Raw genomic sequence first — 18,004 nt, 5'->3', positions numbered from 1 at the left:
AAATAACAAGGAGAAAAGAACTAAGCTATGCGAACTCAGCAGAGAGAGAAATAAAACACAAGATTTGCCCATTGAACGGGACTGTTAAAAAAACCCGAAATGTTGGCATGTTAACAGCTTGTGTGAACATTGGATTTCAGTAAACAAAATAGCTATTAAAAATGTGTGTTGTTATTTCAACAAAAATCTTTGGCAAGTACTTGAATTGGATGTTAAGCAAAAAAATTGGAGTTTAATCTAAAATGCTGTCTTTCCCGATGAGAAGATTTTTATTGTGACCACTTTACGAATGATTTCTGCTGTTTTAACGGATTCCTAATTTCTAAGCAAGTTTTGAAGGCACAAAGATTTGGATGATTACGCAAAGTCACGGAATGACATCAGGCCTTCTTACAAACGTGTAAAGGAGTTAATCCTTTCTATTGACAGCTGTTTTACACTGGACCTTACTCATTTGAATTTCTTACTAAAATAAAGAAGACTCACCTGACAGACAGTGGAAATGGTGGGATAGTCAGAATAAAAATAAAACAGAACTAGCTGGTCAAGAGTTAAAAGCGAAGATAAATAAGCTGGAAGAGATTTTAAAAAACAGGACCAGACGGATAGTGCAGTGTGCAGCCAAAGCACCATCACCTGTGGCAATCGAGCCAATGTATCCCACGGTGGGTATGTGTAGTCCACAAACCCAACCTAACAGTAAAGCAGACTGTGATGTTTGGAGGAATAATGGTGGCATTGGTGTTGATTAGAGTTTGGATAATATTTAGATGGGTCATCGTGCAGGCTCGAGCACAGCAGGCTCAAATACAAAACCGACTGCAGCCCAGACAGGGACATGAAGTGATCGAGATGGCACGACTATAAAGAATATGGATAACCTAACCCTTACCTCCGATTCCACAGAGTGACCGCGCCACAAGTAGACCAGAACCTAACACCTGGTGACGACCAGGCTATCTGTTTAAAATTTGCAGATAAAACCATCACCGAGATGGGACCGCAGTGGTGACTTCGACTCTGGGGACTCATGATACTGGGAACCTTGAGGCCCACACAAGCACTGGATAATACAGACGGACTACGAGAGATGTAGCACATGCAAGAAAGACACAACTGTATCAACTATAGGGTTTTGTTTACTTTGACTGACGAAATATGCATTCCAGCAATCAAGGACTGGAGCAAGGACAGAACTTATTTTAACGCGTGGCTGCAAATGAATCCGGATAAGAATAGAGTATATGTGCGATGCTCCACGGGTACAAGAAGCAGTTGCATTAGACGAAGGGAGGCCGGGGGGGCCCGATGAATGTACCTTTGGAATAATTTGCGCGCCTCCTGCCCAGCCACAACCGTTAGTCACCCACAAAGAGGGGGTGGGGCTCTGTGGATACTATGAGGAGGTAGAGGCTGCCGCAATATCGTTGTATGTATGCTTCTCACCCCCTCCGACACCGCACCCCGTAAGAACCACCACACTGCCCATGGAATTGTCATGTCCAACAATTACAAGGGGACCGGAAAATGGGATTGTGCTGTCCAACGAGGGTGAACTATTGAATGATAATGTCAAGCATGAAATTGTGCCTGTCCTGATCAATATCTCAGGTATACAGATGCCGGAATATTGTACAGAGCAGGCAAGAAATATGTATAATGTATTAAGTAAAGTTGTAATGCAGCAGGCTGCCGATGCCATGGGTGCCAGTAGATTCCGAGGACAGGAGCCAGTTCATAGGACTAAGAGGGAAATAGTTAATGATGTTGCTACCGGTTTTAATGCCGGAACCTCCATCGTAAACTCACTGGACATACAAAGGCTAAATGAAAGGGTGGAGCAGCTTAAAGGGGTGATGAAGGGATTATTAGAACGGGCAGAGCGGACTCAGGAAGGTCAATCCGAACTTGGAAGAGAGGGTGCCGAAATCCAATTGGATGGCCTCTCGGTCCTGGAAGCTCAGGCAAAAACAATCTTTCACCTTTTCGACAGAGTGAGAGAAGATACCGCAAAACTGACACAGGGACAACTCTGTCACGCTTATGGCCTATGGATGGTCGGACAGATACGGCACAACCACGATCATATCCAAAGGGGGGAGTTGCCAGACTGGATAGACAGCCCACATCTGGCTCAGTTGGCCAAACTGAAGGGGACACTGGATAATTGCACTCTGAAGGGACTAACCAGAGTATGCCCAGTGATCCCAAACTGCCGAATGAGCAAAGCTGCCGGAGTGGGAATAGCCCTGATGATACCTATAGTCACACAAGTCTCAGGACCGTTTCCCCTTTATCAACTGTAGAATATCGGGATCATACGGGAAAACACCTCCCTCCATTACTATCTGACCGCAGCCCCTGCTGTCCGCAGAGACAACACTCTCTATGGGATCTCCCTGACGGGATGCAAGCAGACGGGTGACATTACGGTGTGCCCTCACCCGGTGGGACAGGGAGAACTAGTCGAATGTGGATTTAATCCAACCGATGGATGTGTATTGGAAATTGTACCTGCCCCAACACATTTTGCCAGAACAGGTTACGGGGGCAAAGGGAAATTCTGTGTCTCTACCATTGCACAATCATATCGGTACAATGGCTTACAATGCCAGATCTCGCAAACAAACTTTTGCTTCACAGCCCTACGACCTCACAATAGGACAAGCCCGCATTATCCAGGTAAGACACCGAGGCCCAAAATCATTAACGCCATCGATCAGCTCCACGATCACCTGCAGGATTATGACGAGCCAGAGCAGGCCCCTATCCAACATTTAGTTGCAGTATTAAGGGAACTAAGACTCAGAGTAGGCCAGTGTGTCAGACTCTACCACCAACTACAGACAAAGATTGATATACTGGAGAAGGATACTGACCAAGAGTTACAAAACCAGAGTTGGTGGAGGAGGGTCAGGGACTGGGGCATGAACGTAAACATCCACCTCTGGATTGGAATAATATCACACATACTGTTAGGGATACAGCTGGTCTTAGCACTAACATGGAGAGTCATGGCCTATCGATCCTGCAGGCATTATGCACGACAAAGGAGTATCAGAACAAGGGCTCAAGTAAATAAAGTGACTTGTCCAGCAGAGGGACAGGGGAATCTGAACTGTATCAATTTGATCTAAGCAACTGGGACTTCTGACACCACGTGACTGGTCAGCACGTTGAGGCAGGAAGTACCGGGTGGTACATAAAAATATAAGTCGAGTAACAAATAATGTTGTCGGTTAAAGGAGACTAGGATTAGTCCATTACCGAAAGGGGGGATTGTTGTAGGGCAAATGCAAAGGCACCTGCTGAATATATGTATGCATATATGTATGTGTAAAATGGTAGCCAGATACAAAATGGCTGCCAGGGATTCTGCAAAGCACTAGGGGAATTCAGCTAACAGTTAGCTTGAATACATTTTAGGGTAGCTGATGACACTGCAGTTCCATGTACAGAAACACTGGAAAGAGCGAGCTCAGCAGAACGTCCTTAATCAACAAACCACAGACAAGATGTCCCAGCAGAATACTGAACAAAGAAATTCCTGTGACTGTATAAGGATAAGGAGGTTAGGTGCAGACAGAACCCAAGGACAGTAGAGATAAGGGGATCTGGAGAATCTCACGAGGCCATGAATAAGCCCCAGCTAAAACATGAGGTGATCACACAGTCCCCTGGTGCCTGGGGTCCAATTCCATTGGCCCAGTGGAATCGATTTGTAATTTATAGTCCTTATGATTGGATTGTGTCCAGCTGACATGGGCTAAGTAATTATAATGAACTGTTGTAAAACATATAAATATCGATGAATTTCTTTGTTCGGTGGAGTAGAATGCCTGGAGTTGGACCAGATGCTCTCTCCCCGCCGGTGTAATAAAGGCCATTTTGGGATTGGAACCGACCCCGCATGTCGAGTGATTCTTCCAGAAAAAGATTTGTGCTAACATAATCAGTGCTGTACCAGCCCTGGGAGAGATTGATGGGAAAGTGTAGAGGGAGCTTTACTCTGTAGCTAATCCGTGCTGTACCAGCCCTGGGAGAGATTGATGGGACAGCGTAGAGGGAGCTTCACTCTGTATCTAACCCCGTGCTGTACCTGCCCTGGGAGAGATTGATGGGACAGTGTAGAGGGAGCTTTACTCTGTATCTAACCCCGTGCTGTACCAGCCCTGGGAGAGATTGATGGGACAGTGTAGTGGGAGCTTCACTCTGTATCTAACCCCGTGCTGTACCTGCCCTGACGGGTTTGATGGGACAGTATAGTGGGAGCTTTGCTCTGTATCTATCCTGTGCTGTGCCTGCCCTGGGAGGGTTTGATGGGACAGACTAGAGGAAGGTTTACTGTATATCTTAGATGGGCTGTATTTGCTCTGTGAGTCTTTGATGGGACAATATAGGGGGAGCTTTAATCTGTATATAACACATACTGTACCTGCCCTGGGAGGGTTTGATGTGACAGTGTCGAGGAAGCTTTAGTCTGTACCTGTCCTCTGAGTCTTTGATGAGACAATGTAGAGGGGGCTTTAATCTGTATCTAATCCGTACTGTACCTGCCCTGACGGGTTTGATGGGACAGTATAGTGGGAGCTTTGCTCTGTATCTATCCTGTGCTGTGCCTGCCCTGGGAGGGTTTGATGGGACAGTGTAGAGGGAGATTTAAACACGTGCTGCACTGTAATGTATATATGCCCGGGTTTACCTGCCACCAGGGGGACCGACCGTCGAAGGTCATTGGGCCAGAGACACACACATGCAACTCTTGGAAATAAAGAAAGCCTCCATGTTTAATCCTTTGTTCGAGAGCTAGAAAAGTACGGTCAGGATGCACCTGATTGAGTTCACGGTAGTAAGCCTGCTGAGTTATTGCATATGCAACATGCACCTGCCCCTGGAAGAGTTTGATGGGGCTGTGTAGCGGGAGATTTATGTTGTAACTAATTTGTGCTGTACATGCCCTGAGAGTTTGAAGGGACAATGTAGAGGGAGCTTTCCTCTGTATCTAACCCCGTGGTGCATCTGCCCTAGGAGCGTTTGATGGGACAGTTTAGAAGAATCTTTACTCTGTATTTAACGCATGCTGTACCTGCCCTTGGAGAGTTTCATGGGGCAGTGTTGACGGAGCTTTACTGTGTATCTAACCCGTTCTGTACCAGCCCTGGGAGTGTTGATGGGTCAGTGCAGAGGGAGCATTACTCTGTATCTAACGCATACTGTACCTGCCCTGGGTGAGCATGAGGGGACGGTGTAGAGGGAGTTTTACTCTGTATCTAACACGGGCTGTATCTGTCCTGAGAGGGTTTGATGGGATAGTGTAGAGGGAGCATTACTCTGTATCTAACACGTGCTGTACCTGTCCTGGGAGAGTTTGATGGGACAATGTAGAGGAAGATTTACGCTGTGTTTAACGCGTACTGTACCTGCCCTGGGAGGCTTTGATGTGACTGTGTAGTGGTAGCTTTACTCTTTATTTAACATTATTGTCCTTTTTAATCCACTTGTTTCACACCGAAACAAATCGTAACCGTGATGTGAATTTAACGCCACGTGATTCTTTGAAATCATCTTTAAATGATTGGGGAAAACCACTTCTTATGCCACCGAAAAACAGCTTTGATTCCAGGTCTTGGCGATAAATTTTGTAACACCATTTTTAAATTCAAAACCTAATAAAATTGACGACATGCAGCCAACGTGCAAAAGTAAGAATTATTTTAATCACCGTTAATTAGCCGATAACCTTCTTCAGAATGAAATAAATAATAATGTAATTACTGAGGAACAGTGGTATCCTCAATCATTCATTTTCTCTTTACATGTGATGACGTTTTATCCCTATCTCATTTACACGCTGTATGAGAATGGTTTAAAATTGTAAGTGTTTATGACTCAGTTGTAAAACCATTGATTTTGTGTGTGCCGATTCTTGATAGGAGGAGCACTTGAGACCGAAGTTCCAGTTCGATATATGTATCAATAGAATCAATTTCCACCAGTTTCTTTAAACCCAATAACATAATTTATTTCGAGTGGGCTGGATGGAGGAACATGATCCATGTAAAAAATTGTTATCGTTTTACTTGAACTGAATGCTCATAAAATATTGGAGTGGGAACTAATTGGATAACAGCACAGCTGGCAACATTTGCGGAAAAGATTCGTGCAGCCAAAACGCACAATGACAACCTGGGACTGTGCGGCACCGAATATTCGGGGAAAAACAGTTAAACACTTCGTCCCTGGGTGGGCTCGAACCACCAACCTTTCGGTTAACAGCCGAACGCGCTAACCCATTACGCCACAGAGACTGATGGACGTATAAGGTTCAAGGCATCCCAAACCAGGGTGTCAGACAGTTAAAGCTTCAGATTGCTCTGACCGGGATGGAACTTGTCCACTCTCAGTGGTACTTTTCACAAATAAATGGAGGGACATTCATTGTGAATGCGGGAAACAGTCTGGTCCCGCACACTGCAGACACTTCCATGTCACCGCCAACCAGCTCTCCCACAACCGGTGTGATCTACCTTCCAGCCTTCCGGTGCCTTGTCTGTGACAAAGTATTCTGATTGTCCCGAAGCCGGTGTTAGGTTTGAATTCCTTTTCAGCTCCTGACTGCGGATATTCCTGTGATTAAACAGGAACTAAATGCTTACAGGGACAGTTGGATTCACCGTTTCTTTGCTTGGTGAAATTTCAAAGATTGAAAGCGACACACATCAACCCCAAACCTCCCGTGAGATGGAAGCCCAGTTGCTGTTTCAAGCTTGAATGCGGGAACAAGCAGAACTTATTCAAAGAAAGTCCAAGTCTCTGAGACGCCTGATTATTTGCACCAAACTCCTTTGCAATGATTTGAGGTTCATGTTTGGTGATCTGGGCAAATCTTTTGCCAAACTACAACACTTCAAACATAACTCAACGGCCTTAAAGCGCTTTAGGGTGACATGAGTTCCTGAAAGGCACTGCAGAAATGGAAGTCCTTCTTTGCAAAAGTTCGATGCAATTTCAAAATTTGCGAGCAATATCAGGGCTCCTCTGGGACCCCTCGTAAATTTCAATGAACAACTCCAAAGGGAGAATCATAGCCCGAGACCAACGAGCCAACTGTTTGACAAACGTGAAGATAAGGTGTAACCATGATCAAAGCATTTTTGTATGTGTCGCTATTCAGAACATAAGAACTTAAGAACTAGCAGCAGGAGTAGGCCATATGGCCCCTCCAGCATGCTCCGTCATTTAATATGATCATGGCTGATCCGATCATGGACTCAAGTCCACATACCTGCCCGTTCCCCATAAGCCTTATTCCCTTATCAGTTAAGAAGCTATCTCTGTCTTAAATTTATTTAATGTCATGGCTTTCTCAGCTCTCTGAGGCAGTGAGTTCGGCAGATTTACAACCCTCTGAGAGAAGAAATTCCTCCTCATCACAGATTTAAATGGGCGGCCCTTTATTCTGAGATTATGCCCCCTAGTTCTAGTCTCCCCTATCAGTGGAACCATCCTCTCTGCATCCACCTTATCAAGCTCCCTCATTACCTTATACGTTTCGATAAGATCACCTCTCATTGTTCTGAATTCCAATGAGTAGAGGCCCAACCTACTCAACATTTTCTCATAAGTCAACCACTCATCTCCGGAGTCAACCCAGTGAACCTTCTCTGAACTGCCTCCAAAGCAAGTATATCCTTTCGTAAATATTGTAAGTGTTTGTGATCCTCGCCCAATTGCCAGACGGACGGTTTGAATCGCCCCCACCTTACGAGAGTTCTAGATCCGGGAATTATTATTCAGAGTGTAAATTAAATGAGTCACGGAAAGGGATGCTTCGGTGATAAATCATAGTATATTTATTTGGAGTAACATACACTGGCTAAAACATGCACTGCTAAACGAAATGTCTCTGTGGAGAATAAAATCCCGGTTACAAACAACATACATACAGTACAGAAATGAACCTAGTAACACGCAGTAATCCCCTGGTGGATTCTAACCCCACCCCGACCAATGAATTACCCTCCCCAGAATAGCCCTGAAAAGCTTCACTTCTGAGAAAACCCTGAGCCCTTACCCAGCTGGCCTGGGATATCTGGTTACTGGCTTGGGACACTCGCGACCATGTTCACCACCACACGCAGCCGGTTTCCTTGCTCAGCTCAGCTGTGGGAAGTCACTGCCTGGTCTTCAGTCTCGGTGGCTTCTTCTGCAGTACTGCGGCCCCTTCCTCTGGTACATCGATCGGTGGAGCGAGAGCAAGAGGGAGAGGGGGCTCTCGCTAGACACAAGTTGCAAGCTGCAAGCTCCAAGCTTCACCCCAAGCTCCAAGCTAAAAATAAAGTGGAAAGGACCCTGTCTTTCTGGGAGTCTTGCTACCCCTATCTTTCCCGCCAATCTTTAAAACCCCTTTGTTTCTAAGCACGGGTACTTAGTCAGTGATGGGCCATCCCACCCATGCATTGGGCTGATGGCCCTTAGTCTGGGCATCTCTCTGAGCCTTTGTGTTGGGAAAGACCCAGCTCCTCCTTGGCTGGCCAGGCTGGTGGGTTCATTGTTCTGTGTCTCCTTGTGAGATGGAGGTGAGAAGTGCTTTTACAAATTAAAGTGGGTTTGTCAGTGGCCCCCCTTCATGGCCGACAGCTCTTTTGTCAATGGATGACTGACAGGTCTTTTGTCACAGCTCCCTGCCATGCGGTCTCTGGAGTTTTAACAAAACCAGCTTTTTCACATATCTGCGCAGAGTGTCCCCAGCACAGGGAAAGTAGCCTCAGAAAAATAAAATCCACAAAATATTCTCGACTGAGTCCATTCTTTATACAGAAACGTTGCGATCTCTTCATTCTGCTCTGCTAATTATCGATCTTGCCACGTAAAAAGTGCTTTGGCATTGCAATGCATTAATGTAAAATTATTGAAAAGAAAAAGCAACGTTTTGTCGAGTGCAAAACATGCAGTGCCTGCATTTCAAAAAGCATTGCTTTTATTCATCCTGCGGAATGCATATTTCACAGATAATCTCAGCACACATTGTGCAGGCAAAGGCAGCATTAGACAACAAAGTATTTGTTCTCCGCTGATTTGTAGCAGATAACTGACGGTTGAGCACACAATTTGACAACTAGACTTGCAGATCAAGCATCAATGAAAAAAGCAACAAAACTGCCCACCAGCACCAGGTGTCTTTCACTTGTTTGTCCCTAATTTTCAGCAGCTGGGACAACAAGAATTTAGGTTTTACTGAGATTTGAACTCAGATCACTAGATTTAAAGTCAAGAGGGCTCACCATTACACCATGGAACCAACTATACCAAAACTTTTGAAACATACTTCGTCACAGACAAGGCACCGGAAGGCTGGAAGGTAGATCACACCGGTTGTGGGAGAGCTGGTTGGTGGTGACATGGAAGTGTTTGCAGTGTGCGGGACCAGACTGCTTCCACACATCCACAATGAATGTCCCACCCTTTACTTGGGAAAAGTACAACTGAGAGTGGATAAGTTCCATCCCGGTCGGAGCAATCTGAAGCTTTAACTGACTGACACCCTGGTTTTGCATGTCTTGCAGTGTGTATCTGTGGCGCAATGGTTTAGCGCATTCAGCTGGTAACTGAAAGGTGGGTAATCCATACCCATCTCCGGGCGAAGCCTTTTAATGTTTTTCCCCGAGGATTCGGTGCCGCACAGTTCCGGGTTGTCATTGTGCATTTTGGCTGCACGAATATATTCCGCAAACATTGCAAGCTTTGCTGTTATCCAGTGAGTTCACACTCCAATACTTTTATGAGCATTCAGCACAAGTAAAATCATAACAATTTTTTTACATGGATCATGTTCCTCCATCCAGTCCAATCAAAATAAATTATGTTATTGTGTTTAAAGGAACTGGTGAAAATTGAATCTATTGATACATATATCGAACTGGAACTTCGGTCTCAAGTGTTCCTCCTATCAAGAATAGACACACACACAATCAATGGTTTTACAACTGAGTCATAAACACTTACAATTTCTCATACAGCATGGAAATGAGATAGGGATAAAAATTCATCACATGTAAAGAGAAAATGAATGATTAAAGATACTACTGTCCCTCAGTAACTATATTATTATTTATTTCATCCTGAAAAAGGTATCGGTTATTTAACGGTGATTAAATGAATTCTTATTTTTTGAATTGAAAAAAGCAGTGACAGAAGTTACCGCCCTGACCTGGAATCGAAGTTGTTTTTCGGTGGTACAAGGAGTGGTTTTACCCAATCATTTAATGGTGATTTCAAAGATTCACGTGGCGTTAAATTCAGATCATGGTTACAATGTGTTTCGGTGTGAAACAAGTGGATTGAAAAGGACAATAATGACACCAAGCATTACGATGCAGCGATGCAGCAATGCAGCGTTCCCTGGTGGTCCAGTGATTAGGATTCGGCACTCTCACCACCGCGGCCCTGGGTCGATTTCCGGCCAGGGAAATTGCACTTCCATCAAAATTTAAACCTTATAGAAAGAGTTGCATGCATCTAATGTGGTAAAAAAGATTCATTGATTTAAACATCATTAATTAATCCATTGTAGAACTTCAATCATTTGTTTTGCCCTGAGTACGTGAGGAACTTTTATCCCGACCTCATTGTATTTTAGGAGCATGGTCCAGCCCCGGTATCTCCACCTGTTAAAGTAGGAAACTGCTGGAAATACACAACAGGACGGGTAGCCTTTGACAAACAATTAAACCCAGGTTACAGACTCTCTTCCTTCCCCTGCCCTTTGCGGGACACTTGTTCCCCTTTTATTTTACAGACTGACTGAGTTCACTAACCGTGGGAAGAGAGTAGGTGCCTCCGCGGACCCACTGTGCTAACATGGAAGATAACACGATGGGGATGTAGGATAGTGGGTGGGGATCAGTGACATGTTTGTGTAAAGGGCAGTGGAGGAGAAAGATTGACAGCTGTCAGTGAGGGACAGAAGTTGTTTAAGGTGAGCCAACACATTCCCGATCAGCACAGAAGGCATTCACTGGTCAGCTGCCCTCTGCTGTACTTCTGGTCAGAGCGGTTTCCGCAGTGGAGCCGTTATCACATTTGCTTTCCACGCAAAATGATCCCGTGCAGGACGATAATGTTTAAACTTGCTGTGGATGAACAGCCATGGGCGAGTTTATTCTCCTGTCAAAAGGGCGACAGTGGCTTCTCCCTTATTCTTTAATTGCTCTTTATTTCACTTCACTAAATAGATATATTTGAGTGAGAGAAATTGTTCCAGAGTGTCGCACACTTCATCCTTTCTTCCCCATTAAACACGTAAAATGAGGCCGGGGAATAAGTACAGAAAACAAGGCAGAGGGATATAGACAAGAGGAAGAGAGAAGGGAAAATAGTGGCCCCACCCAGAACTAATGCAGAAACCCCTCTACTGCGCTCGGGGTGGCCACCCGCAGCCTGGATACACTAACGTCCCAACAGTTCATTGACTGTCGGAGTGGGACTGTGCGGCGCTTCAGAAGACAGGACGAAAAAGCAAAGTCACTGATTCAGTCCCATGTGCTTCTCTGACTGACACCGGGGAAGCGGTGAGACAGATTTTGGAGCATAGGTCTGGTTATTGTGAAACAGCAAAGAAAATATTACGTCTGGAATTAAATTATTTAATGGGTATCCTGCTCGTTTCGTGGTTAGGCATTCACAGAGGGAGCCCGAGTTCGGAAAGTAACTTTTTAATTCAAACATTTTTCAAATAATTACATGCAATTAATTAAACTCTGTGGGAGGCGGGGTGATTAAAACATCACCGATCGGAAAGGAATTGTCCGCAGGAAGCCTCCAACCGGAATTTTTGGGCTAATATTCCCACCCGAATTGTTTTGCCGACTTACAGTCAATACTTCAATAACTCAACTGTAATAATTTCAGGAGTTTTCATCATAGATGATATTTTACACCCTATCTGACTTAACACACTCTGAATTTTTGAAATTGGTTTAAAATGTTCATTGCTCAAAAGACAAGGAACCTGGGGTACTTTTTTCAATTTATTTCACAGCAATTATATTCTAAAATAATGTTTTTGCCCCGGTCGGACCTGGGACCTTTCGTGTCTGAGACAAACGCAATGACCGCTACAGTACAGAAAGCACTGCTAAACGTAGTGCCCAGAGAGAAGTGTTAAGCCAGAAGGTGTAATTCTGAGTCCCTTTCTGTGAAAAAATCTTTTCACAAACATTTCTCTGACCGAAGCTGCACAAGTAAAAAATGTTCTTTTCAAAGTCGTCAAACTCCCAAATTAATGCACCCCCCGAATCTTCTAGATCAGAAAGCTCTAGTTGTGCTGACTCAATCCATAAATCTGACTTTACTCACCCTGTATTTTAGGAGATTGGTTTAAAATGTTCATTGCTCATAAGACACGGAACCTGGGGCTACTTTTGTTCAATGTATTTCACAGCAAATATATTCTAAAATAAAGCACGCGCCCAGTCTCAAACCAGGGACATTTCATTTGGGAGGTGAACATGATAACGGCTACACTACGTAAACCTTTCCTTAACCCAGCCCCCGGTTCGTCATTTGTACCACAATTAAGCCCAATGAGATCGGGATAAAAGTTCCTCACATGCTCATGGCAAAATAAATGGTAAAAGATTTACAAAAGAATTTATGTATTAATTAATGATGTTCAAGTCAATGATTCTTATTTTTTATACATGATTTGCATATAGATCTGTAAAATAAATGATCTCTTTTTTTTTATAAGGTTTTGAACTAAAAGTACAACTTCCGAAGGTGGGAATTGAACCCAGGACACAACGTTGAGAGCATGGACTCCTGACCACTCGACAACCAGGGACCGATATACCATTTTATTGCTGCATCTTTATAGTTAATGACATTATTGTCATTTTCAGTTCACTTGATTCACACCGAAACAGATTGTAACTGTTGTGTATGCATGCCTGTTTACTGTGTGATGTCTGTAACACTGCTATGCAACACTGAATGTACTCTTACACTGTACACACCTGACCAACACCAGAGGATGCTGCTGCTTGAGACCGAAAGGTTACCTGCAACCCAGTATATAAAGGAGCTCACAGCTTGGTGTCCTCACTCGAGGAGCTTCAAATAAAGGACTACACGTCTACACAGTTTAAGTATCATACCCTGCCTGATGGAGTCATTATTAAAGGTGCCGACAGTAAACGTGATCTGAAATTCACGCCACTTGAGATCACATTCAAATGATTCACTGAATCCACCCCTTGTACCACCGCAACACAGTTTCGATTCTTGGTCAGGGAGATAATATTTACAACACAGTTTTCAAACTAATAGCCCGAAATAACTGTCAACATGCAGCAAATGTGAAAAAATGAATTCATTTAATCATGTTCAATTAACCGATAACTTTCTTTTGCAGAATTAAAGAAATGATAATATGGTTACTGAGGGATAGTGGTACATAAGAACATAAGAACAGAAGAATTAGGAACAGGAGTAGGCCATCTAGCCCCTCGAGCCTGCTCCGCCATTCAACAAGATCATGGCTGATCTGGCCGTGGACTCAGCTCCACTTATCCGCCCGCTCCTCATAACCCTTAATTCCCTTATTGGTTAAAAATCTATCTATCTGTGACTTGAATACATTCAATGCGCTAGCCTCAACTGCTTCCTTGGGCAGAGAATTCCACAGATTCGCAACCCTCTGGGAGAACGAATTCTATCTCAACTCGGTTTTAAATTGGCTCCCCCGTATTTTGAGTCTGTGCCCCCTAGTTCTAGTCTCCCCGACCAGTGGAAACAATCTCTCTGCATCTATCTTGTTATCACTTTCAATATTTTAAATGTTTCTACAAGATACTTCTGAACTCCAACGAGTAAAGACCCAGTCTACTCAATCCATCATCATAATGTAACCCCCTCATCTCCGGAATCAGCCGAGTGAATCGTCTCGGTACCCCCTCCAAAGCTAGTATATCCTTCCTTAAGTAAGGTGACCAAAACTGCATGCAGTACTCCAGGTGCGGCCTCACCAATACCCTATACAGTTGCAGCAGGACCTCCCTGCTTTTGTACTCCATGCCTCTTGCAATGAAGGCCAACATTCCATTCGCCTTCCTGATTACCTGTTGCACCTACAAACTAACTTTTTGGTATTCATGCACAAGGACCACCAGGTCCCTCTGCACCGCAGCATGTTGCAATTTCTCCCCATTCAAATAATATTCCCTTTTACTGTTTTTTTTCCCAAGGTGGATGACCTCACACTTTCCGACATTGTATTCCATCTGCCAAATCTTAGCCCATTCATTTAACCTATCTAAATCTCTTTGCAGCCTCTCTGTGTCCTCTACACAACCTGCTTTCCCAGTAATCTTTGTGTCATCTGCAAATTTTGTTGCACTGCACTCTGTCCCCTCTTCCAGGTCATCTATGTATATTGTAAACAGTTGTGGTCCCAGCACCGATCCCTGTGGCACACCACTAACCACCGATTTCCAACCTGAAAAGGGCCCATTTATCCCATCTCTCTGCTTTCTGTTAGCCAGCCAATTCTCTATCTATGCTAATATATTTCCACTGACTCCGCGTACCTTTATCTTCTGCAGTAACCTTTTGTGTGGTACCTTATTAAATGCCTTTTGAAAATCTAAATACACCACATCCATCGGTACACCTCTATCCAACATGCTCATTATATCCTCAAAGAATTCCAGTAAATTAGTTAAACATGATTTCCCCTTCATGAATCCATGCTGCTTCTGCTTGATTGCACTATTCCTATCTTGATGTCCCGCTATTTCTTCCTTCATGATAGTTTCAAGCATTTTCCCTACTACAGATGTTAAACTAACCAGCTATAGTTACCTGCCTTTTGTCTGCCGCCTTTTTTAAACAGAGACGTTACATTAGCTGCTTTCCAATCCGCTGGTACCTCCCCAGAGTCCAGATAATTTTGGTAGATTATAACGAATGCATCTGCTATAACTTCCGCCATCTCTTTTACTACCCTGGCATTTCATCAGGACCAGGGGACTTGTCTGCCTTGAGTCCCATTAGCCTGTCCAGCACTACCCCCCTCGTGATAGTGATTGTTTCAAGGTCCTTTCTTCCCACATTCCAGTGACCAGCAATTTCTGGCATGGTTTCTGTGTCTTCCATTGTGAAGACCGAAGCAAAATAATTGTTTAAGGTCTCAGCCATTTCCACATTTCCCATTATTAAATCCCCCTTCTCATCTTCTAAGGGACCAACATTTACTTTAGTCACTCTTTTCCGTTTTATATATCAGTAAAAGCTTTAACTATTGCTTTTTATGCTTTGCACAAGTTTACCTTTGTAATCTATCTTTCCTTTCTTTATTGCTTGCTTTGTAATTCTTTGCTGTCGTTTAAAACTTTCCCATTCTTCTCTTTTCGCACTACCCTTGGCCACCTTATACGCATTGGTTTTTAATTTGATACTCTCCTTTATTTCCTTGGTTATCCACGGCTGGTTATCCCTTCTCTTACCGCCCTTCTTTTTCACTTGAATATATTTTTGTTGAGCACTGTGAAAGAGCTCCTTAAAAGTCCTCCACTGTTCCTCAATTGTGCCACTGTTTAGTCTGTGTTTCCAGTCTACTTCAGCCAACTCTGCCCTCATCCCACTGTAGTCCCCTTTGTTTAAGCATAGTATGCTCGTTTGAGAAACTACTTCCTCACCCTCAATCTGTATTACAAATTCAAGCATATTGTGATCACTCATTCCGAGAGGATCTTTTACGAGCTTCAAACATTCATTTTCTCTTTCTATGTGATGAACTTCTATCCCTATCTTGTTTACATAATGTATTTTAGGAGAATGGTTTATAATTTTAAGTGCTTATTGTCATGTATTCAACCAACATTGTAACCCATATATAATCTGACCTCAGTTGTACACTGTGAGAAAAATGACCACTAGTAGGTTAACTTGTGGCAGATACTCCTAACCTGGACCTTCAGGTATAAAAGGGGAAGCTCCACCCACTTTCATCACTTGAGTGGAAAGGAACAAAGGACAGGCCACAGACTGACCTTCTATCAAGCATGGGCCTCGTGTGCATTTATACTGTAGAGTACAGATGTATCAATGGCGACAAGAAATTGGGATTTTAACCACGTGAGCATGGCCGCTAGCAGAATAGACGAGAGATACTGTGTTAAGGAATGGTTGGGACAGAGAATCAACATTGTTGAAGCAGAACACAGTTCTCCAGGCAGACAAGGGCAATCGGGCATGCCCCAACATGTAGTCGAACCCAGAGGGGGAGTTCGACAGAGATAATGGCAAGCTGAACGGCGATTCACACCATTGCAAGGGACAATGTGGCCAGTAATGGGGCCATCAACACCTGTTAATGGCACACTCAAGGACAGTCACAGGGGTTTTCAGGGACGATCGACTAGCAAGGGATCTTTTGTTTCCAACAACAGCTCATGTTGGAGGCATGGAGGCACAAACTCAGCAGGAGTTTGCAGAGATGAGCAAAATGCCTACAGAAATTGCAGAAATGAACGCTGGGGGAAATCGCTGGAAGCTGAAGTTCAGTGAGTTCATGTGGAGCACGTATAAAGTTCATACACCAGGACGCCACCGATAATGATGAAAGTGCTCCTCAGTGGCATCCCAGTATCAATGGAGCAAGACACGGGGGCTAGCCAGTCCCTAATGGGTATCAAATAGTTTGAAAAGTTGTGGGCGTCCAAGGCCAGTAGGGCCAAAATATCACCGACTGACGCACAACTATGGACATACACCAAGGAGATAATTCCGGTGCTTGGCAGCACCACGGTAATCGTGACCCACAAAGATTCGGAGAACAGGTTGCCACTCTGGGTTGTACCGGGGGACGGTCCCGCACTACTGGGGAGGAGTTGGCTTGCTGTCGAGAACTGGAAATGGGGCAATGTCAATGATATTTCCTCTGTGGAGCGAGTATCATGCTCACAGATCCTGCACAAATTTGACTCATTATTTCAACCCGGCATTGGCACTTTCATGGGGGCAAGGTAGTGATTCACATAAACCCGGACAGGCCAGGACACCACAAGGCCAGAGCGGTGCCATACGTGATGCGTGAAAAGATAGAAGGTGAATTGAACCGCCTGATGAGGGAAGCTATCATTTTGCCAGTCGAATTCAGTGACTGGGCGAGCCCGATTGTACCGGTGTTCAAGGCGGATGGGTCGGTCAGGATATATGGTGATTACAAGGCCACCTTCAATCGGGTGTCACTCCAAGACCAGTACCCGCTACTGAGAGTGGAGGACCTCTTTGCGATGCTATCCGGTGGCAAACTTTTTTCAAAATTGGACGTGACCTCAGCTTACATGACCCAGGAGCTGGCGAGAGAGTTGAAGAAGCTGACCACCATCACGACACACAAGGGGTTGTTTGAGTACAACAGATGTCCGTTCGGGATTCGCTCGGCCGCAGCGATCTTCCAACGAAATATGGAAAGCCTCCTCAAGTCGATTCCAGGGACGATGGTTTTTCAGGACGACATCCTCATCACGCGTTACAATACTGAAGAACACCTCCACAACCTGGAGGAGATGCTACGCAGACTGGACCGGGTAGGGCTGCGACTGAAAAAGGCGAAGTGCATCTTCCTGGCTCCAGAGGTAGAATTCCTGGGGATGAGGGTAGGAGTAGACGGGATGAGCCCTACTGCGTCCAAGACGGAAGCGATCCAGAGAGCACCCAGACCCCGTAACACGACGGAGCTGCGTTTGTTCCTGGGGCTCCCGAACTATTTGGTAACTTTCTTCCCAAATTGAGCACGCTGCTCGAGCCGCTACACGTGCTCCTAAGCAAAGGTCGCGAATGGGTCTGGGGGGACAGCCAGGAAAGGGCTTTTAATTGATCAAACAATTTGTTATGTTCCAACAATCTGTTAACGCGATGTGACCCATGTAAGAAACTTGTGTTAACGTGCGATGCGTCGTCCTATGGTGTCGGGTGTGTGTTGCAGCATGTCAAAGCC

General features: G+C 44.6%; 1 protein-coding gene and 1 non-coding gene across 3 annotated transcripts in view; both read right to left on the bottom strand.

The window, feature by feature from the left end:
- The window catches only part of LOC139239597 (zinc finger protein 664-like), a 351,778-nt gene that overhangs the window by 57,410 nt on the left and 276,364 nt on the right, over positions 1–18,004 (bottom strand). The gene's annotated exons all lie outside the window — the stretch shown is intronic.
- trnan-guu (transfer RNA asparagine (anticodon GUU)) lies at positions 6,235–6,308 on the bottom strand. Its single transcript has one exon. It is a non-coding gene; the product is annotated as a tRNA-Asn (tRNA).

The sequence above is a fragment of the Pristiophorus japonicus genome, chromosome 28 (genome assembly GCF_044704955.1).
Source record: "Pristiophorus japonicus isolate sPriJap1 chromosome 28, sPriJap1.hap1, whole genome shotgun sequence".
In the NCBI taxonomy this organism is placed as follows: Eukaryota; Metazoa; Chordata; class Chondrichthyes; family Pristiophoridae; genus Pristiophorus; species Pristiophorus japonicus.
This window is presented reverse-complemented; position numbering and strand designations above follow the sequence as displayed.